Here is a 24419-nt window from a genome sequence, read left to right on the forward strand (position 1 = left end):
GATGCATCCCTCCATCTCTTATAAATAAGAAGGCGCCCCAGGATTCTAAAAATCATCCGAGAAAAAGCCTCTCCTTCTCTCTCCCTTATCTCTTCTTTCTTGAGGTAGAAAGGAAGAAGAAAGTGAAGAAAAATCAGCCAATTAAGTCCTTTGGAAGGATTGAACAACTAGAATCAAGTTTTGGTGGAGCTAGAGTCTTGAACCCATTCCTGTGTGGATCAACATTGGAGGGTGAATATTTGGGCACCTTAGGACATCTTCAGACATATTGGATATAGCGTGACAGGTATTCTTCTATACCAAGATTATTTTTTCTACATTATTTGGTTATACTATTAAGGTGCTTTTGGCTTATTAGGATTTCATATAATGGGTTTTATAAGAAAATTTTTATAATCCCGTATCTTCCGCTGCGCCCTAGGGCACTGGTTATACTATTAAGGTGGTCTTTGGCAATATGCCTATTTATCCACTATTAGTAGATAAAATAATTTCTTTCACTTCTGAATCCTAAATAATTTAATTAGGAGAAAGTACACAAAGATTGAAGGTCATTCTTCAATTTGCTCTCCACTTCTAAGTTCATAGCTTTTGCAGTAGCTTCATCGATGTTACTCGCCAAATAAAAGGCCTGCACCGGAAGACCATCTTATTCTACAGAAGGGGTATATTGGAACCACCTAATTGTTTCTACATGATCAATATATTTCCCTATAGAACCAGTAAATACTTTTGCCATGAAGAAATATTGTGATAAGAAATGCTTAATTTTTCGTGCTCTAACTATAGTTAAATAATCTTCTTCGGATAATTAGTCCAACCCAAGGATAGTTATAATGTTCTGAAGCCTTATGTAATGTTGTGAAGTTTGTTTAACTCTTTGCATAGTTTCATATTATTGTTCGCCAACAATTTGAGGTTGTAACATAGTTGACATTGAATCTAAAAGATTCATTGTTGGATAAATACCTTTAGCAATTAATACACTTGATAGTACAGTTGTAGCATCTAAATGATTTGCATGGCAGGAGCAGGGTCAGTCAAATCATCCACAGGTACATAAACAGCTTGGATCAAATTATAGATTCCTCTTTGGTAGATCTATACTAAGGGTAGGTTGATAACCCGCTACGAAAGGCATTCTTCCTAAAAAAGCGGATACTTCTAATCCTGCTTGAATGAAACAAAAAATATTGTCGATGCATATCTTGTTCATTGACATCTCGAAAATATACCATTGTGGTTAGGGGAGTTAAAACCAACTCTCATATTCATTTGACATAAACTATAGCTACTTTAATTCCGTAATATTTTTTTCAATAATCACTCTGTATTCTTTCGTTTCCATGTAAAGATCATTTCCTTCGCATGTATGTTAGCCTACTTTGCCAAATATGGATACGCCTCGATGACCTTTGGCAATGTTATTGATCAATTCTATGATGAGTACTATTTTATCCACTCCAACTGATGGCAGACCACTGCAGGAGGAAGAGAGAAAGAGGAAGAATAAGGGAAGGAGAAGGAAGAAGAGGTTATAGAGACGCAGGAAGAAGAGGTTATAGAGATGCATGAAGAAAAGAAGAAGAGAGGAAGAAGAAGAAGAAGTAGAAAGGAGGCAAGAGTTTTTTTATTCTATCATTCAACTCCCCTAGTTCATGAGCGGGGTGGCTCTTATATAGGCCTTACATCATGAATTGACCAAGTCAACAATTAACAACTAACCAAACTTAGACCCTTCAATTAATTGACTAAGTCAATTAATTAATTACATACCAAATTAAACCTTACTAATATTAGATCATTAAACCAATTGATCACACCCAAAATTGGACCTTTATAATTAGGTCTTACATTGATCAATTGATCCAATCACTTGACTCAACAACTAATCCAATTGACTTGACTAAAACAAAAGCAACTAACCAAACTGACTCGAACAACAAAAGCAACTAACCAAATTGACTCGACCAATAATAAAAGCAACTAATTGGCTCCATCATCTGAATGAGGGGTTCTGATGTCCCCATCACCAACTCTCCCAAGTAGTCCGATTTTTCCTCCATGGCGATAAGGAGCTAAAAGATCCACAATTTTAATCCCTATTTCAAAGATTGCTAATTGTATATCTAACTATGTAAAGGCAAGCATAGATCTATGAATAGGAAATATTGCGTGAGTACCTACAGGAGCTAAACTATCAATAAGTTCCCCAAGATTTTTGAAAATTCATCTAAGAGTAGCTCTACTGACTGGAATATCTAGAGAAGCTCCCATGTCAATCACTTACATTTCTCTCATCAGCCCACCTATAGCACTCATAACTACAGCTCAACTTGATTATTTTCTAATAATTATTGTACCTCATAAGTCACATCAATTTGTTAATCGACAGTATCTTGACTCTTAATTACCAAAGCATAAATATTAGGCATCTTTTCCTAGGCAAAAGCAACATTTAGTACTGGCCCAATAATTTGAGTGATACGCCCTAGGCTTTTTTCTTCTTGTGTGGAAATCATAGAACTAGGAGTAGGATTGATTCACATAATTATAATAAAGTGAAATATATCAATTTTTTTTTGGAATAGTGCAATGTCAAATCAAAAATAAATATCTTATAGCAAGTTGATTGGTTAATTCAATAAGAAAAGAATGAGAGTTAGTACTTGATTTATTTAGTTCAATTGCTTGCTCACTCAATAAGTCAATTTTCAAGTTCAGGTAATTCTTTTTTCAAAATGTCAACGAGATGAAATCATGAGTAAGTGTGTTTTATTTCTCTATCATTATAAAACATACTATCTATATTTGTTTATCTATGCAATTCGAGCCTAAACTTGATTTATGATTCATTATGTCAATTTCTCTAACCATTGTTGTTTATTTTATTTTTTTTGCATACACATTAGATTTCCGCCAATTCTTTATACCTTTCATTAAATAAATCATGCCCATTTTCACATAATAGGATTCACATATACAACATATATTATTGTTAAGAAGGGAATATCTTAGAATTCAGATATCTAAATTCAAAATAAGAAGGGGATCAATTCAATTATAAACTTGCAAAACAAGGTTGGGTTGCACCATATATATTAAAGAGTATACAATAATGATGTATATGCTGCCCTTTAATATTCTTTAGCCCCCCTCCTCTTGGTATATTCCATCAGCATTCACCTTTAAGTGAGGATTCCTAACACATTGCACTAATGTATGCTGCAACATAAACATATTTACATCTGGTTCTATATCCAAATCAAAAATTTGAACATTCATATATAATGATTCATTGATAAATCTTAAGCATCCCTAGGCTCAATTTTTGTAACCTCTCATCCTTTAACCAAGATTCCAGCATTCCCATTGCTTGCATTTCACGTACTATTGCCCCCAATATTCAAATATGAATCGATGAATTTGTAGGGTTTGTGTCCTTGCTCTTAATTCATTCATCATGTCTATTATTCATTACTTACATTTGATGGAACTATTCAACATCAAACAAGCCTACTCACTAATAAATAGAAATGCTTGATGGTACATTCCATCAAACAAATGATGGCATCAAAATTTGATATTTAAAATTGAACATGCCTAGCGAAACTCCAACAAATGCAGCAACAAAATGAAAATTTAAGATTCTACGTCAATAAATGAAGTAAATATGTATCATTCTCTAAATTTATATTTTAAAATCAATATTTTCTTGAGTCCACAAGGTAAAAACTTATAAAGAGGGGAATGAACCTGTAGGAAGAGAACAATGTGGTCTGAGTCCATTTAAGGATCTTGGTGGTGGCAGAGAGAGTGCTCGTGGTGGCCTCCAGATGGTAGGGTTGGAATTAAGATTCTAACAGGTGGGGTGGTAGCAATCTGATTGGCAAAGGTGGGGATGTTACATAGAGTGGAAGAGAAGATTGGAGGTGGTAGTTGGGGTAGCAAAGGGTGTTAGGCATGGCTTGGGCAAAGGAGAAAGTAGTGATTGGCTATGGAAAGAAGAGAAGAGGAGAGGAGCTTGAAGGCGATGCTCGACAGTGGTGAACTAATCATGGTGGGAAGCGGCAGTAAAATTGCGAAGGAGGAGGCTCTGGTGGAGGAATAGGTGGGGCATCCCGGCGATGGTTGCAAATCGAGGTGGGGATGTACAAAAATGATATTGGAATAAGAGGAAAGAGTAGGGTGGCAATTTACACAGCCCGTTGGGTACCCAATCTTACCAACTCTAAGGATGTGGATTTTTCTCGATCCTTTTAATTTCCTAAAGAACAATATTTCTATTTATTGTTTGCATTATTGTTGAATTATTAGTTTACTATTTTATATATCAATATCTTAGTTTGTTTATAGTTATGTGAAGTATTAAGATTTAATATTACATTCTTTTTTTTGTTTGATTTTTATATTGAAATAAAATAAGATAATTTTTATAGTTTTATGTCCAGACCCATCCTAACTTATCCTTTCTAAGTAAGGCAGGGTAGGTTCAAGAATTTAAGTATACCCATGTAAGGAATTTGAGATGCCTTGACCCACGTCGAGATGGGTATAGGTTGGAGATAGGTATGTGGTTCCCCATCATGAGGCAAGTGTGAGGAACAACAAACCTCTTCCATACTCTATCTTTAGGAGTGAGAGGATATTGGTTTATATATATGTATATATATTTAATTTTTAATAGGAGATAATAAAAAACTAAAACATTTGGAGGAATATGGGAGGGTGCAAAAATTTTGTTTAGGTGATATCCTTTTGCTCAAATTCTATAATAGTTTGATTTTATGTGACACTTCATAAATATCACTAAATGAAATATCAAATACACATATACATATATATATATACATATATACATGCTTATATACATATATATACACATAAAAATAGATACATACATATACTATATTTGTTGTTGTGAGATAAGATGGGCTACTTTTAATTTTAGTTTGTTAAATAGTTAATTGAATATGTTCAACTTTTCAATAAGAGATTAGGTACTATATCCAAAAGAAGATGATTCACATATAATATATAACATATGATGTATAATGTGTAATGTATAACATATGATTTATGATATGTGATATATGATATATGATATATGATATATAATATGTAATATATATAGTATAAAATGTACATTATATTATATAATATACATATAGTATTATAAATAATACATATCATCTATTAATTATAATATTTATAATATGCAGTAGAAAGTTTTTAAAATTTTGATGAATTATTATTTGAAAAAAGTATTCATTTACTATTTTTATAATTTTTAATATATAATAATCTAAACTCATAGATATTTTCCCTTTTCGGTTTATTAGATTCCTTTAAAAGTGTTATTTATATATTTGTATGTTCACTTTCTATTCTTTGTAATGTTTGAATAAAAAAAATATTCAAAGTTAGCTTAAATTTTGGTTTTCCTTTCGACACTGATTAAATTCTACCAATATTGATTAATTGGTTCGAGTTGGGTAGGTTTTGAAACTGCTTAATCTGGTTTTAGTTTTGGTTTTGGTTTTATAAGTTGAATATCATCAGAATTAGCCTCCAATTACAAGCATTCTATCCCATGTTCACATACCTTGTTGTTAATAAAATGCTTATAGTTGTTAGACATTCTTTAACATGTTTTTCTACATATTATTTTTATTTATATAATTCACCTTTTATTTTTTAAGTTTAAATAAAATTCAAAAATTATCTGATATTATTTTTACTTTTTTTTTCTTAACCTAATTAGACCAATCCAGTCTTGATATGGTTGGTCTCAAGATCGGTTGGTTCAATTTTGATTCCAAAAATTGAGTATGAGTTGAAATTATGTTGGTTTCAAGTTATCCTTTAACTTGAACCAATCCATCCCATACAAACTCTTATAAGAGTAAATTTATTGATATTTATATTTTGTTTGTAATATTTATCATATATATTATTTATTGGCAATTCACCTTTTGTTCTTTATATTTTTTAATAATAATCTATTATTCTTTCTTGATTTCTTTTTAATTCTTAGGTAACCTAACCTTAATCAACCTGATTCTAATTAATTGATTTGGATTAGATTTGTTTCAACATCCATTAGTCCTATTTGGTTTTATAAATTGAGTACAAATTAGATGCGGTTGATTGTAGGTTAACTTTTAACTCAAATCCAATCTAACCATGTGTATCCTAATTTATTTACTTAGTAGGGTGCAATTCTGCTTATTTCTTTTTATGGTAGATTCTGCATAGACTCTAATGGCTTCTGTGATAGTAGTGAGATTATTTGGCAGAGTTCTTGGTCAGGATATGCTTTCAAGGTGTTAGTGTAGCCTTTGGCGACCATGAAGCTTCGTTGGTATTCAAAGTAGTAAAGCTACTAGTGATCCTTAGTTTAGTTCTTAACTTGGATTTTTGGATATAAATTTTAAATTTAGTTATGCTTTCTTACTTGTAGGTTTAGATTGTTTTTTAAATTCTACATATCTATTTTATTATCTCACCAATTTGCCCTAAAGCTAACATTAGGCTTCTCCACCTATGCCGTTATATTTTGGTACCAGAGGTTAGCCACTCTTAATGATTATTGTGGTAAACCATTTTCAAACCTTTGATGACTTATGTGATGCATGTATGCTTAGTAGGGCTTGATTTGAATTTTCATTTGATCTAGAGTTTTATTGACTAAAAAATGAAAAGAAAAAATTTGGGTATTTTAAAAAAAGTTTTTTGCTTTTGGACTCTCAATCTTCTTGAGTTTTGATTGCTTTGTAAGTGTTTTCAAAATCTTCAATTCAATTTTAAGTAGAATTAGGTGTACTACTTGGAGTTGGACCGAAGTGCTAATCAATTGATCCATAAGTTAAGCTAGATTACTGGAGATTGTCTGAGTTTCGTTTTCTAATTGGAGTATGTTTTCATTTGGATCACCTAGTTGATTGATCTTAAGAAACATTTTATGATCACTAGAAGAGAACTGTTGGGCAATTCCTCCTTTGATTGTTACTTCCTGCTAGAGTGTTTGAGGGTGATTAGCATTCAAATTCAAATTTAGAGTAGAAGAGAGTATGGAGGCATATTGGGGTTACCTAATGGCGTGAGCACCTAAAGTGTCATCTACTTGGAGGCATTGTGCATCCACACTCAGAGCTTAATTGCAGCCTCACTATTACAGCCAAAAGTTATAAGAGCAATCTGGTATCCCCTTAGTACTACCACTAATTTTTTGTTGCAACCAAGTCTTGTATGTGCATCGAGCCCTCTGAAGGTAGCACATAATCGGACACATACAAGACTAGGAGTTTGATCACTAGAACTAGTAGAGGAGTGTGCGCGCGTGCGGGCCCCGGAACTGGACAATATCTGGTAAGGGAGTCTCGTGTTCCTCCCTCAGGAGGCCCTCATGTGGGCACTGGGTTCCTCACGTGCCCTGCACAGACGGGGGCGTGACAGTGTCTCTCTTCATGATGAATTGGAAAAATCTAAGAGTGGTGATTGGGTCAAATTGTGTTGTGTAGGGTTTTATATTGGTTTGAGTCCTAAACTTACAAGTTTAATCGTGTGACTTACAATGGAGTTAGATCATGAGGTTGTAGACCTTATCTAACCACTAGATGTCCAAGAGAAGTAAAAGAAAACAAAATCTACTAGTAACCTACTAACTATGCTAGAATTAAGCTAAAACAAACATAAAAAAGAAGGGACATATTTCTTATCATTAAGAAGTAAAAAATTTATTAAAATGAGCTATTACATAAATGTAGCATGAATCACAAAATCAAAGCATAAAAATAAAAGATAAGTGGTGAGAAAAGTTTTTCTAGTGATGTATCAACACAATCCAGCACACCTCCTCCTCCTTGGAGGAGATCCCTTGAGGGGTCTATCTAGCTTGAGCTTCTCCTTGCTCAAGGCCTTTTTGGATCTTTAGATGAGTTTCCCATATAGATTTGAGAGACTTCATAAAGAGGGTGTTTTTTTATACATAAAAAAGGAACAATTTGTTGGAAGAATGTGGGAATCATGTAAAAGATATAAAGTATGAATGTTTGAAACAACCATTATTCGGGAGTCAAATTTATATATAAAGTACTTTTTCGATCATTTATATCCCATGGGGAAGGCTCATAGAGTTAAAGGTAAATGAAAGGTTGAAAAAGGATTTTGTCAAACTTGCAATATTATGTATCTTCTATAAGCTTTTCTATTTGACAAATTGGACATACCCAATATTTTACTTTCCCATATTGATGATCTGGACAATTTATAAAGATGTATTAAAGGATGGTTGTCCATAATTATCTGCTAATTCGATGTGATGTAAAAATGGCACAAAAGAGAGAGAAGAAGAGATGCAAGAAAGTTGGCTATCTTTATTGATGCACTTTCATAATGCTAGTAAATAATTTTAAAACATCACTCATCATTTCTATTTATAACTAAAGTAAGCAATAAATACAATGTGCAAGTATGGTTGGTTGAGCATACTTAATGTGGTCAAAGATCTAGTTATCAGAGTATGCCTTACCATCTAAATTGGAAACTTCAAGGTCATTATTGAAAAAAAAGAAAGTTCCATTAAAAAAATTAGCTAAGATATCTTCAAGTCAAGTATTCTCACTTGTGAATTTGAAATTTAATTTTAATGTTAATAATGTTACAACGGCTTATTCTAACTATTTGAAGTTGATAAATCTTATCACTTTCTTTGTGCCAATGGATGACAAGAAGTGGATTTTATGTGTAGGTTCCCATTTTGAAATGAAGTTCTAGAAGAGGCCAAACTAAGAGCAAAAAATATGACTTTAATGAAGGTTAAGAAGAGATTAAAGATGGATGATATCAAAAAGATGCTCCAATTGGAAAAAGAGAATAAGAAATTAACTCATGTAAAGAGTATCTTGGTTGCACTTACATATAGAAAAAATGCTAGAACTGAAGAGATATAAACAACTGCAACAAGTAAAACTCAAGATGAAGAGACGAGAAAATGAATACAAGAAGAGAGTGATTTTGAAGATGATCCTACAATAAGGAACCAGAAGAAGCAAATGGACAATCAAGGTAATGAGCACCAAAATGGGGCCCAAAATATGATTTTGGATTGTCCTACTCTTGTTTTGGAAGATTCAATATATGCACATTTACTACTGTAGATGAAAAGGGAACACCACAAAGAATGAATCTTTTTATCATAATTTTTGACTATTGTTCCTTACAATTTAAATATTCAGGATGTAAAACTTTCTTGAGCAAAACTATTCACGATGTAAAACCTTCTCGAGCAAAACTATCTCCGATCCTATATACATTTCTAGTAATTTCTAAAAGCACAAAATTGATACATCTAGTAAAGAAAGTAGCACAAAAGGACCTCTATAGTAGATGAAGAGCAAGTGCTAACATGCAAGTGGTTGAAGGAGCTATCATCAGTATTGGGTATTTGTTGAAGAAAAAGAAACACTATCAATAGCAATTATCATTTGTAAATATTTGAAACTTGAAGCTTAAAGTGAATGAATCTTCCTAAATATTCTATCACTTCTGTAGAAATTTCTCGAATGTGAACAAAATTTTAATGGGAGAGAATTTTTTTTAGAGTGCAAGAAAGCATTAACTGAAAATTGGTTAGAGCTCGAGATTGACTTGGTACATTTATTTAATATCGCATATGAATTACTATGTTTTGTGATGTACATTTATAAATCCAATTTAATTTTAATTTTTAACATGGTTTGGTGGTTGAGTTGTATGATGAATGCTCTTCTATATCAAGGAATTGTATACATAAATTTTTATCCAACAAGAATTATCAGATGATGTATGTAAAGTTTCACTAGTAGAAAAGATTAACTCTTTTGTAATTAAATATGGTCATATGTACTAATCATTTGCTACTTTTGTCTAAAAATTATTTTAGTCATCTTACATATTTGCAAAGAAACATGACAAGTTGATCCATCTTGACTTTTTATAGCTCCCTTTCATAGGTAATGGTGTTATTGTATTATATTTTCGAGTATTTTTTTTGTAATCCTTTTAAATTAATATTTTTTTAAAATGCAAAAATTAATTGACAATAAAGTTCCTACTCAGAAAGGCTTGAATCTATGGTTTCTTACAATAGAAAGTTACTGAAACCAAATTTTTATTTTTTCCTTATTCTTGCGTCTAAATGCCAAAAGACATTGGCACCTTCTTGCGGTTTATTTTGAAGAAAAAGAACTAAAGAATACAATTCAGTACATCAAGATCCAAATCAGAAGATGCTTGCCAATCAAAGCATGAGTACTGAAGCTACTAAATTAATTTAGTTTTTTATTTATGCTATGCATCTACACTAACAATTGTCATTCCTATGTTCAAGGATAATTTGTGGAAAATAATTTATCAAAGTTGCGTGGCTAGTCGAAGATTATGAGATGGTGGTTGCATTTGTCTCCGAATGCCCATTACAAGCTAAAAGGTAACAAGCTTCATATTTAGTACTCTTATTATTTTGAAACATTGTCATATTTTATTATTTTGTAGATTTTTTGTTAATTATTATATTATTGTAGTTCTTATGCTTGTGGTTTTTTTGTTCTAAAATGCCTAGAGGGAACATTGGATAGAGCACCACTTTCAATTCATCAGGTTTCTGCTATCTCCTCAAAGTTAGTTATCTTTATAGTTTGTTGTTCCAATACATTAATGTTATTTTATTTTTCATAGGAGATTGAACATAGACATGCTTGATTTGCAATTTTGCAACATCCAATTTCATTAACTTTGAAGAAAAAGATGGCTTGTGATGCACCATCATGAATTGTAATTACAAATATGGCTATGACAAGTAAATTAATATACAAGTTCTTTGTCTTCAAGAAGCTAGCTTTATGCTAAGGTTTTACTGAGTGAAACACATATGGAGTTCACTTTTTATTTCAATTGGTTGAATTTGTGATAGTAAATGATGGTCCATATAAAATATGTACTCATAGTTTTTCAAATATAGATCTTGCAATCTATATAAACATAGTTTATGTGAAATCGATACACACCACATGACTTCTTGGCAGATTCTTAATTTCTTATGATTGGATACAACTAGGATGGGAACAGGTCAAGTATGAATTGGGTAGGCCATTACCCATACCTATCTTATACTTATCTTGAGGTAGAGCAAGATAAAGCGGGTAGAGTTAGATGTGATAGATTGGACATATTAGAACGGTAAAGTTGCAAAATTTAGTTTTTTCATATACTTTTTTTGTTGCCTCAGTGAGACGATTTGTGAAGAGTGATGTATATCCAGGTCAAGTTTGAGGTAGATTTTATCATTACCCATACCCTCCCTGGATCCAATATGGGTGAGGTAAAACCCAGCCTATTAGAGTTGGATTGGGTACTTAATTGGGCAGATTAAATTGCTAGCCTTAAATACAACTACATAGATAAACATGTACAGGTTGCCATATGATGATACACATTTATAGGTTAAAAGAATGGAATTATATGTATAGCGTTTCTGATGCAAATGGAATTTATGGCAAAAATGAAGGCTTAAATGTATTTCTCAAATAATGAGATGTATGCATAGGTTTTCAAACACACAACTTGGAGTTTTTTGATATAGAATTTACCTAAAGTCGATATACACCCTCTAACATATTGATACATACCAAAATCTTCTTTAATACTTATAGATATATAGTCCGTGGTATAATAGTATCCATAACACTTTCTTTACCTATGTACAGTCTATGGCCAACTAATACATACATGAGAAATTTTTTATCTACCGATCCAATATGTAGCCCCAGGCAAACTGGTACATAGTGTCTAAAATATTGTCTCCGCAAATACACAATCCAAGGCCAACTCATACATACATGAGAAATTCCTCATCCAACAATTCAATATGCACATATAGGCATACCAATACATAATGTCTAGAGTACTATTTTCTCAGCTCACACTCCATGGCCAACTAATTTGTACATGAGAAATTTGTCATCCAATGATCCAATGCACCTTCAAGCAAACCAATACACAATTTCTAGAACATTTCCTAAGTACATAGTCTATGACCAACTATTACTCACATGAGAAGTTTCTCGTCCAACGATACAACATGCACCTCTAGGAAAACAAATACATACATGAGAAAATTCTCATTGATGCATCATCAATTCCTCCTGACATATCGATATTAACATGTTATAGCATTACTTAACAAGTTATAATATTCATTTGATATTTGAACTATCATTATTATAGTTCATAGATTAAGAATCAACGTCACTTGTATTTCCTTTGGGGATAGCTTGTTTTTTCTTTGTCCTCCTCTTCTCAAGTGCACTCTTTATCCTTTTAGTCAATATTTTTCATCTCAGTACTCGATTCCATATCAGTACCATCCTATTACAATATCAATATGTAATATGGTATAAGACAGCAAGATATATCGAGTGTAGGTACGATACAAGACTACATACTATTTTGGTATTGGTACTATATTGTATGTCTGGTATAATATGGTATCGACTAGTATGGCAAATCTTATTTTTAATGATAAAAACTATTTTAACAAGTGGCGGCTAACAGTGATTTGATTGCTAAGTATTTTTATATTACTTGTTTCTATCACCATATTCACTCGAGTTCCATTGTCAGCTTCATTTACATTTATTTTGTGTTACATCCCTTCCACCTCCATATTTAATTTATCAAGTCAATTTTCTACCACATTTAAAAAATATCACTTGAAATAACACCTTTGACTATGGCAGTGATTTCTTTTTGACGTACTTTGATATAATGAGGTGCTAGTGTCTCCGTGCTATTTAAATACATAATTGCTTCTGGGTGTTTAACAATGTCCTATCCTTTACATTTTTGATCCATGTAATTGGAAGGCAAATAAAGAATATTGTTGTGATGAAAAATCTTTAGTGCATGCGAACATAAGATGCCTTTAGGCTCAAATTTTAAGCAACTGCATTTGATTGAGACATCAAGTAAATTAAACTCAACAAAGCTAGGATAACGAGTATATGATCTTATATCGCATCTTGTAGATTCTCAAAGCATGCAAGCTGGATACTAAACTCCTTTTCAAAATTTTCTAAAAAGCCAACTTTAATAATGGTCCAAGAGGAAATTACCTCACCAAAAGGTCCAGCAGTGTGATGATCTTAACACTGAGGCTTTGGAGCAGCTTTGAAGTGCATTGACTTCCTATAGATTCTCCTTCCAATAATCTACAATATACTCAACCTCCGCTAAATTTGCATGTGCATTTGTAATGGACCTCAACCATAGATTCCCATAGTATTACATATGGCAACTAGTTGTTCTTTGTTTCAATGATTTTTATTTTGTTCTTGTTTCCTTGGGTAAGTGAATGTGGAAGTTTTCTCCTAGGTAAGCGAATGCAATCCTATTAACTCGTTAGAATTGTTCTTTAGCCCAAACAAAACTTCCAAAAACATGAAGGTTTCTGCATGTTCCTTCAAATCCTTCATTTTTTGGGAACTAAAATTTCTGTTTATTTCACATATGATGGTCAACATGTATGAAGTGTATCAATTGTCTAAATCTTGTGCTTGGTCCCGGTCTTCTCGGCTTGGGGCCATCCACTTTTTGGCAGTGTTTTGGCCACCTTAGAGATGCTCTTCAGCAATAGTCCCCACTATTAAACGAGATTTTTTTAGTGCATATGTTGGACCTAAATGACATTGTAGCCTATGTTTTTAGGGGTATGTGGTCTTGCACCATTCCACTGCTACTGCTTCCCCCAATGAGGCCGGGAGTGTTAGGCGGGCCATGTACTAAGTAGCCATTGGAACCGTAGATTTGCCTTGATCAGTCAACTTTCACATAATTGTGAAATTTTAGGTACAATTCACCTAGAGAATCATAATATCAATTTTGCACAACTAATCTTAAACAAGCATTATAAAGTGTAGGTGTTACTTACATCGCAAGTACAACAACCAGATAGTTTAGTCTGTTTACAAAGATATTTTAGGACCTAATCATCCAAAACCACAAACATATATCAAATCAATGGCACTCTAATATTTTGAAATAATTTCTAAACTCTCCAAATTCCAAAATTTCAATTTGTACACCAGCTACCCTTATAACAAGAAAAAACAACAACTAACCTTGCCCTATTTCCTCCACCGAATGAGAAAAAGGTGTGGCATGATGAAACCCCTCTATGGCTTAGCCTAGAGGGGAAAGATTAATTGAGAAGGATAGAGGATGGCATGATAACCCTTTTCATTCTACTATTCATGTAAACACATAGAGAAGGGGTGTTGCCCAAGGTGACAAGCCAAGACGCGGGGGGGGGGGGGGGGGGGGGGGGGGGATGAATTGGTTTCTCTAAATTTTTTACTATCTTAATTGAGTCAATTGATGAGTTAGTGAAGTTAAGACAATACACAATGCAAACACACAAGAAGTATAGTAGTTCGGTGCTCTCCTAAGCACCTACGTTCACTCCCCAAGCGATCCCTTGGAAATTCACTATAATCCCGCGGATTACAGTTGGATTGTTTTCCGGGCTCACAATCCAAAAACCTTTACACTTTGGTTTTTCAGGATCACCAAAAACCTATGTTGGTTTTACGGGCTTACCAACGAACCTTCACAATTGATTTTACGGGTTCACCAATGAACCTACACCGTTGGTTTTACGGGCTCACCAACAAACCTTTACAAGGTGATTAAAAAGAAGAAAAAAGTTGAAACTCCTAGATGAGCAAATATAACAATTATAAGCTACAAAGAAGAGTTTAGAATATAGTTATCGCTTGATGAGACGTCTCTCTTCTTTATCAAGAATGCTTCACTCTTCAAGGGTGGATGGAGCTCTTAATGTCTCTTGGAATCTGCTCAACCACTTTCTTTTGACTCTTTGAATGAAGCACTTGGATGAAGAAAATTAGGGCTCTTGTCTTTCTTGTGTAAGCCTTGATATTTTGCAAAAGGATTCTTTTTCTGATGAATAGTATCACTTTAAATAGTTTTCCTCACCCATTGGACACCCTCCATTGGTTAGATTTCAAAAACTAGCCGTTACTTACTGTTGGGAGGATAAAAAGTACTTCTGCAGAACTAGTCGTTATGCTTCTGCCCGTGCTGGGGTCGACCCAAACTTTTCTAGGGTCGACTCAAACCACTGTTCATCAGACTTGGGGTCGACTCAACTTTCACTGGGGTCGACCCAAATTTTACTAGGGTCGACTCATGCTATATTGGGGTCGGCCCTCTCAGAAAATACATAACCTTATATTTCAGCCATTTTTTCACTGGGGTCGACTCAACTCTTTTTGGGTCGACTCAAGGTACAGTGGGGTCGACTCAAGTTTCATTGGGGTCGACCCTCTCAGGGATTCCAGAGATCCAGTTTTGAATGACACAGCCTTGGGGTCGACTCATGTTCAGTTGGGGTCGACTCGAGGTGGGGTCGACTCAAGTTATATTGGGGTCGACCCTCTCAGGGATTCCAGAGACTTGTTTTTTTGAGGCTTGAAGATGGGGTCGACTCAACTTTCACTTGGGTCGATCCAAGTACTGTTCATCCGTGCCATTTTTGCAGAAATGTGCCCGATGGTTTCTTGATGTGCCGGGGTTGACTCCACCAATCTTGGGGTCGACTCATTCCACACTTTGCTGCAACTTAAGGTTAGATTCATCCATATAATCAATGAAATATACTTCAAGTATTTTGAATATATGTCATGGTGGTGCTACATACTCTAAACAATGAAAATTACTATTGTCCTCTTAGGAGTACGTTTCACTTAAAACTTTGCCGAATTGGAATTTAGAATTCACTATCCCTTTTCTATCGCAAATTTTATCTCATTGGTTATCATTGAAGTACATCTTGATCTCATTCTTCTAATGTACCGTGGGTGACGAACTTAGTAATGATGTATCATATTTTATTATAATTTTTAATTAGATATTCTCTTAATAGTTGTATTAATCATCAAAATACCACTATCATCCTCAATCTCCCCCTTTTTGATGATTACAAAATATTGAGTATGCGCCAATTGTTACTTAAATTAAAATCAATTTTAGAAGAGCTCAAGTTGCTGAATTTCAGCTTTTCAAATTTGAGAGTGAATTCTTCCCCTTTTTCATCCAAATATTGCCAATTTGAACTTTTTGATTTACTCCCCCTTTCTTTTATATTTGGTTAAAGATGAAACTTCAAAGATTTGAGATAAAGCAAGAGTTTCAGATTATGTATCGAGATGAAATTCTGAAATTTGATTGAGAGTTAGGACTTTAACATTTTCATTGTTACATATCGCTCCCCCTTAAGTGTATATTATCTCTATTATAATTTTCAACCTTGTTTGTCAACTTATTGCAATCTTCTTTCTTTCCTTGCTTCTCCCCCTTTTTGTTATCATCAAATAGGTGCATGGCAATAGATAATTAGACATAGTAAATAATAAACAGTCAAGTTTCATTGATCAAAATAGAACATTGTAGTACATTAATGCCAAAAATACAATGTTCTTCAATCAAAGTGCAAAGTACATGATCAACACCAAAATACATATGAGAACTAGATAAATCCTAGGCACTAATCATAGTGCTAACATCAGCCTAGGGGGTATCTAATGGCTGTGATCTAGTCCTCATCCTCCTAGCATAAGTGGCGAGGGGAGGTCGAGCCTGATGGGACTGAGTCTGGCGTGGACCTCGCTGAGCTGGATGACTCTGTGCCGATACCTCTGACTCAGCTGCTCGGGGCATAGATGGACCATGAGCCTCTCTCTCTCTCCGTAATGCTCCTACCTGCTCTCTGAGATCGCTAATCTCAGCAGTCATGCTATCCATCCTGCTCCACATCCCATCAGAGAGAGTCCTCACCTGAATTGATACAAGCTCAGTCATCCTACTCCAAAACTCCTCTGTACATCCCGTAGGTGTGGATGACGAAGGTCCAGCCTTTGAAGGTGCTGTAGGATGATCCGCAGGTTCCTCAGCCTCAGGGATGGGGTCTCCAATCTCTGGTGCATCACCCTCTGGTGCATGTATCTCTGCTCCTGCACGCACCCACTGCCCGTTCACCTTCTCATAACCCATGCGAATTAGGGATCGTGCAGTATAAGTGTCAGTAAATAATAGATGCTTGAAGATCTCTCCCTCTACTGATATGTCATGCTGTCGGAAGACCAGGATGAGTATCATACCATAGGGCAAGGAGACTCTCAAATTGCTTATAGCCTTTCTCATCTGTCTGATCATCATAGCTGGGAGGTTCAGGAGAATGCCCTGAATAACGTGCTCCATAATAACCAAATCTCGCTCAGATATGAGATCGAATCTTCCACTCTTCGGAAACAGTATCCGACCTATGAAGTTATGCAACAACCTCATCTCAGCTGATAGAGAGCTAGCTACTAAATTTTCTGAATAATCAAAATCCTCTCTCTCAAAAATCAGCTGTAGAGCTCTCAACTTACTTTCTGGTCTTTTCGGTGTAGCTCCTTCACAGGGGAGATGCAGCAACTCACTCAAACTTTCTTCTGAAACCCTAACCCTTACTCCTTGGACTTCAGATATAAGCCCTTCCATTCCAACTTTTAGGAAGGCATAGAACTTACGAACCAACCCCGGGTATATCACCACATTTAGGGAGCAAAGATACTCCCATCCCTGCCTTCGGATCCAATCACCCAACCGGAACCCTTCTTGATCCAAAAATTCGGAGTGGATCCTTCTTCCCGTGGTCACCGGTCTTTCCGTATATTTTGCAAGTTGTACGGAGGGGGAGGGAGGAGGAGGAGGCTCTACACATGTCTCACCTTGTGGAGGCACTGTAGAAGACTCTCTAGCATGTCTATCAACACGGGTTGTCTGTGAAACTCTCCCGGATCTCTTAGCAACGGCTCGCTTGGGTCCCATTCCTTCCAAGATCTTGATCTAACGGCTTGGGGAAGCTTCCTTTTACTATTTGGAGATGATTGGAAGAGATTGGAGAGTGGAAAATAGGGTTTTAGGAAGAGGACAAGATGAAACCGTGCCCTAACATAGCTCACGGGTCCCTCTTTTAAAAATAGGGTCCCGCCGTTGGATCGACCCTAGATTTTTCTTGGGTCGACTCAACGTGGGGTCGACCCCATTCTGGCTTGGGTCGGCCCCAGTTCAGAAAATTTTCTTTCTCTTCCTTTCTTTTTTAAAAATTCTTCCTTTCCTCCAATCCTAATAAATTCTTTATGGGACAATGATACATGGGTAAGGAATCTATAGATGACTAGTTCGACTAATGTTTCATGGGTTTTTCGAAATGGAAGGAGAGTATCATGAGACAACTTGTTCCTTCTTATATCTACTCAATCAAAAGGGTCACATATACCTAATTTCCTCTTTAGCATGCAAAATCTATCTTCACTTAAAGGTTTTGTGAATATATCAACCAATTGTTTCTCGGTACACACATGCTCAATGCATATATTTCCATTTTGAACATGATCTCTAATGAAATGATACCTTATTTCATTATGTTTGGCTTTAGAGTGCTAAACTGGATTCTTGGTAAGGTTAATGGCACTAGTGTTATCACACTTTATAGAAATGTTATCTAGTTTAATTCCATAGTCCTCTAGTTGTTGCTTGAGCCATAGTACTTGAGCACAGCAACTTCCGGCAGCTATATATTCGGCCTCAGCCGTTAACAATGCTACTGAATTCTGCTTTTTGCTAAACCATGATACTAAGTTATTCCCTAAAAATTGATATGTTCCACTAGTACTCTTTCTATCTAATTTGCAACCAACAAAATCTGCATCAGAATATGCGAGTAAATCTAAATAGGAATCTCTAGAGTACCATAAATCTATGTTTGTAGTTGCTCTCAAATATCTAAGAATTCTTTTGACAGTACTTAGATGTGACTCCTTTGGATCTGATTGGTATCTAGCACATATTCCCACACTAAATACTATGTCTGGCCTTTCATCAAATCATTCTTTGCCCGATCCTAGCCTTTTCCTATGGCTTCTGAGAATCATTCATTCCTCGATCCGAACCGAACCGAGCTAACCAACCTTCTTTGAAGAGTCAATTGGTAAGGGATCTCTTTTCTGCAACGGATAAAAATCAGCGGAGCAGATTTGATACTTTTCCCTTTTTCATCTTTGTCTAGCTTACTAGTGGGATTCATTGGGGTGCCTATTCCTTTGTGATTTTCATTCCCAAACTTCTTTAATATTTTCTTTGTGTATTTAGTTTGATGAATGAAGATACCTTCCTTAGTTTGCTTGATTTGTAATCCGAGAAAGAAATTAGTTCTCCCATCATACTCATCTCGAGTTCTTCTTGCATTAATTTAGCAAACTCTTTGCAAAGATTATCATTAGTGGCACCAAAAATTATGTCATCTACATATATTTGAACTACTAGCAGATTTTTATCTTTTCTTTTGAGAAAAAGTGTTTTATCTACATTTTCCCTACTGAATTTATTATTCAGTAGAAATTTGCTTAGTCGATCATACCAAGCCCTAGGTGCTTGTTTCAATCCATATAATACCTTATGTAATCTAAACACATGATTTGGCAATTCATGATTCTCAAAACCAGGAGGTTGCTCTACATATACTTCTTCCTCTATAAAACCATTTAAGAAGGCACTTTTTACATCCATTTGATACAATTTGAAATCCATGAAGCATGCAAAAGCTAGAAGTAATCTAATAGCTTCTAATCTGGCCACGGGAGCAAATGTTTCCTCAAAATCTATCCCTTCTTCTTGATTGTATCCCTTAGTTACAAGTCTAGCTTTATTTCTTATGACTACCCCATTTTCATCTAATTTATTTCTAAAGATCCATTTTGTTCCAATTACAGAGTTATGCTTTGGTCTCTCAGTTAATATCCATACATTACTTCTTTTGAATTGATTTAATTCTTCTTGCATAACATTTATCCAATTTATGTCTTTTTCAGCTTCTTCATAATTCTTAGGTTCTAATTGTGAAACAAAAGCAAGATAATCATTTAAATTTCTAAGAGAGGATCGAGTTCTTACTGTTAGATGTATGCCCTAGAAGCCAATCTGGCTGACACATTGTTAATTCTAGGGACATAATTTTGTACTTGACTATTTATTATTGAATAAATAAAAGACATCTTATCATTCATATTATTTATGTGTCTATGAATCGTCCAAGAAATTAATAAGACGATGATGCATATTCTCAAGAGTTGAGAATTTGAGCCATGTATCATTAGTGATTAATTTCTAAATGCTCCTGATCAATGGATCATCACGAGGACGGTGATCGATCCGATCAGTGCACAGATCACTTTCCTTCTGGATGGACGAGACTTGAGTCCATAGTGTAGGGACACTGAAGTGATAGTGCAGGTGCTTGTTAGAGAACAAGGGTACTGAGCGTGACCAAGACAAGAAGTCACTTGGATGTCTATCCACTCGTCAGTGACTTGCTTGATGTTGCAGTAGTATGACTGGTCCTTTGACCTGCGGTGCTTCGGCTACTCACAGTGAGGTTATTGTAGTTTGACTACACGTATACATGGTCTCTAGTCATATGGGTCCTTGTAGTGTAGATTGGCTGCAGTAAGTTCACTGTAGGAGTAGGGTATGCACTTATATGGAATCTATCGACCTTGATAGAAGAGGAGTGATCCTATGTGATTTGTTAGACTGAGTTCTAAGACCTTGGCCAGGGCAGTAATATAAAGTGGAGAAATAGTTTTCCACTATCGAACTCGAGTCAAATAAATCTTGACATATGACAGACGAAGGGGTTTGACGAGTTATCCATGACCTCCGTCCTGTAGGGATCCACGATAGAAGGACTGTATCACATGATAACTGCACCTAGAGGTTCATCATTCTATTCTGCTGGGTAGCCACTACATGCTGCTAGGTGTCACTGGTGGATGGTGGGACTCATAGGGATTATCTCGATGATCGATAAGCCCTAATGAGTAGAGTTGGAATCGTTCCGACCCATTGAAAGAAGTTTTCAATGATATTGTGATAGAGATCACAATATATCTCACTACCAGTCAGAGTAGAACCTATGGGGTCACACACACTAGAGGCATTGACCGATCCGATGGTTGAATCGTGATTAGGAATCACAAGTAATCAATTCGATTGATAATAAGCTGAAGAAGGAACAAAGAGAATTAATTAATTGGACTTAAAACAAGAGTCCTACTTGGAGTAGGATTCCTAGAGTCCTAATTGGATTAGGACTAGGAATCCTACTTGGACTGAGATTCCTACTTGGACTGGGATTCCTACTTGGACTGGAAATCCTATTTGGAGTAGGACTGGGATTCCTACTTGGAGTAGGATTCCTACAATCCTAATTAGATTAGGAGTTTTGAATTAAATTTGGATTCCTACTTGGAGTAGGATTCCTAGAGTTCTAATTAGATTAGGACTAGAATTAAACAAGTCCTAATTGGATTAGGATTTCTTAAGTCCTAATTAATTATTAATCTAATGAATCAACATGACTCCTAATTGGATTAGGATTGAAGAGTTCAATTGAGTCATGGTTCATTCAAGTTCTAATTGGATTAGGACTAGCATAGATTGAACCCAATTGATTCATGATTTGGACTAAACCAAATAGGAGCCCTAGATGCCTTTATAAGGCTTTGAAAGGAGGTGCCCTAATGATAAGTGAAGCCCTCCTCCTCTCCATCACGTGGCCACCCTCCTCTCCTCTCTTTTCAGCCGCCATCATCAAAGGAAAAAAGGAGAGGAGCCGTGTGCCTCCTCTTGGCCTTCATCCATGGTTCCAACGCAGGGAAATCAAAAGGCTGCAACTAGCCTTTTGATTCTTCTCCCTGGAGTCTTCTTCTTCTTCCTCCTCTCAAGCACAATCAAGGGTTGATTGAAAGAGAGGAGATCAGCCATCAAAACATATCTCTGCAAGGGAGCTAGCACCCCGGGGAGATTAGAGTGTTTGGATCGGTCCTCTGCTTCGTATGGATACCCGTAGAGGCCGGGCACTTGAACGGCTTCAAGCGAACCTTCATCCTAAACCACGATCATCAATTTGCGGTGATCATCTACCCGCACAAAGGTGAAGATCTGATCTTCTAATGTTATTTAAAAGTTTTTAATCCTTATCTATCTACGAACGGTTTTTAAACAACGTTCATGCGATGAACGGTTGATCCCGCACATGCCTCTTCCGCTGCATCTGAATTTTTTGAATTTTCTGCGGCATGGGCGAGTTCCCAACACTTACCCCTTGAGATGGATCACCAATGATTAAGTCTTTAGGGTGTCCATGTGCATACCTCCATTGCTTTAGCAAGTCTTGAGATTGTGGTGGCACGCGATCATTTTCCATTTCTTGATTTGGCACGTCATCAAGATTTAATTTTTCAAAGTCAATAATTCCTACATCATCATCAAGAATATTTTCTCTCCTAAGAGACTCACTATCAGACTCATCAAAAATGATATTAACTGACTCTTCAACTACAAGAATTCTTTTGTTGAATACTCTGTATGCCCTGTTAGATGTAGAGTATCCTAAAAAGATACCTTCATCTGACTTGGCATCAAATTTACTTAGATCCTCCTTGCCATTGTTTAAAATAAAATTGTTAGATGTATGCCCTAGAAGCCAATTTGGCTGACACATTGTTGATTCTAGGGACATAATTTTGTACTTGACTATTTATTATTGAATAAATAAAAGGCATCTTTTCATTCATATTGTTTATGTGTCTATGAATCGTCCAAGAAATTAATAAGATGATGATACATATTCTCAAGAGTTGAGAATTTGAGCCATGTATCATTGGTGATTAATTTCTAAATGCTCCTGATCAAAGGATCATCACGAGGACGGTGATCGATCCGATCAGTGCACAGATCACTCTCCTTCTGGATGGACGAGACTTGAGTCCACAGTGTAGGGACACTGAAGTGATAGTGCAGGTGCTTGTTAGAGAACAAGGGTACTGAGCGTGACCAATACAAGAAGTCACTTGGATGTCTATCCACTCGTCAGTGACTTGCTTGATGTTGCAGTAGTGTGACTGGTCCTTTGACCTGCGGTGCTTCGGCTGCTCACAGTGGGGTTATTGTAGTTTGACTGCACACATACATGGTCCCTAGCCATATGGGTCCATGCAGTGTAGATTGGCTGCAGTAAGTTCACTGTAGGAGTAGGGTATGCACCTATATGGAATCTATCGACCTTGATAGATAAGGAGAGATCCTATGTGATTTATAAGACTGAGTTCGTAAGACCTCGGCCGGGGCAGTATGCACAGTGGAGAAAGAGTTTCTCACTATCGAACTCGAGTCAAATAAATCTTGACATATGACAGACGATGGGGTTTGACGAGTTGTCCATGACCTCCGTCCTGTAGGGATCCACGATAGTAGGACTGTATCACATGTTAACTGCACCTAGAGGTTCATCATTCCATTCTGCTGGGTAGCCACTACATGCTGCTAGGTGTCACTGGTGGATGGTGGGACTTATAGGGATTATCTTGATGATCGATAAACCCTAATGAGTTGAGTTGGAATCGTTCCAACCCATTGAAAGGAGTTTTCAATGATATAGTGATAGAGATCACAATATATCTCACTACCAGTCAGAATAGAACCTATGGGGTCACACACACTAGAAGTATTGACCGATCCGATGGTTGAAATCGTGATTAGGAATCACAAGAAATCAATTTGATTGATAAGAAGTTGAAGAAGAAACAAAGGGAATTAATTAATTAGACTTAAACACAAATCCTACTTCGGGAGGGATTCCTAGAGTCCTAATTGGATTAGGGCTGGGAATCCTAGTTGGAATAGGACTGGAATTCCTACTTGGAATAGGATTCCTACAATCCTAATGAGATTAGGAATTTTGAATTAAAATTGGATTCCTACTTGGAGTAGGATTCCTAGGAATCCTAATTGGATTAGGACTTCGGATTCAAATCTAATCCTAATTGGATTAGGACTAAATACATCCTAATATGGATTAGGGTTTCTTAAGTCACAATTAATTATTAATCTAATGAATCAATAAGACTCCTAATTGGATTAGGATTGAAGAGTTCAATTGAGTCAAAATTGATTCAAGTTCTAATTGGATTAGGACTTACCTAGATTGGATCCATTGGTTCACCCTTGGGCTAAACCTAATAGGATTAGGGCTTGACCACATTAGGGCAATGCAAACCCTAATGTGGACTAGGGTTTACCAAGAGGGAGGGGCGCAAGCCCCTCCCCCTTGATCCATTGGTGCGGCACAAGAGAGGGGGCCGGCGCCCCCTCTTTGGAAAGATGTCTAGGGTTCCTACTTAGTAGGAACCCTAGATGGCTATAAAAGGAGGTGTGAGGCCGGCGCCCTAAGTATAGAAGAACTCCTCCTTCTC

At 35.8% G+C, this 24419-nt stretch overlaps 1 pseudogene; it reads right to left on the reverse strand.

Moving 5' to 3' along the window:
* Positions 1 to 523: 523 nt before the first annotated feature.
* On the reverse strand, positions 524 to 2522 carry LOC113461302 (annotated as a pseudogene).
* Positions 2523 to 24419: the final 21897 nt, after the last annotated feature.

Source organism: Phoenix dactylifera, chromosome 14 (assembly GCF_009389715.1).
Source record: "Phoenix dactylifera cultivar Barhee BC4 chromosome 14, palm_55x_up_171113_PBpolish2nd_filt_p, whole genome shotgun sequence".
NCBI classification, from domain to species: Eukaryota; Viridiplantae; Streptophyta; class Magnoliopsida; order Arecales; family Arecaceae; genus Phoenix; species Phoenix dactylifera.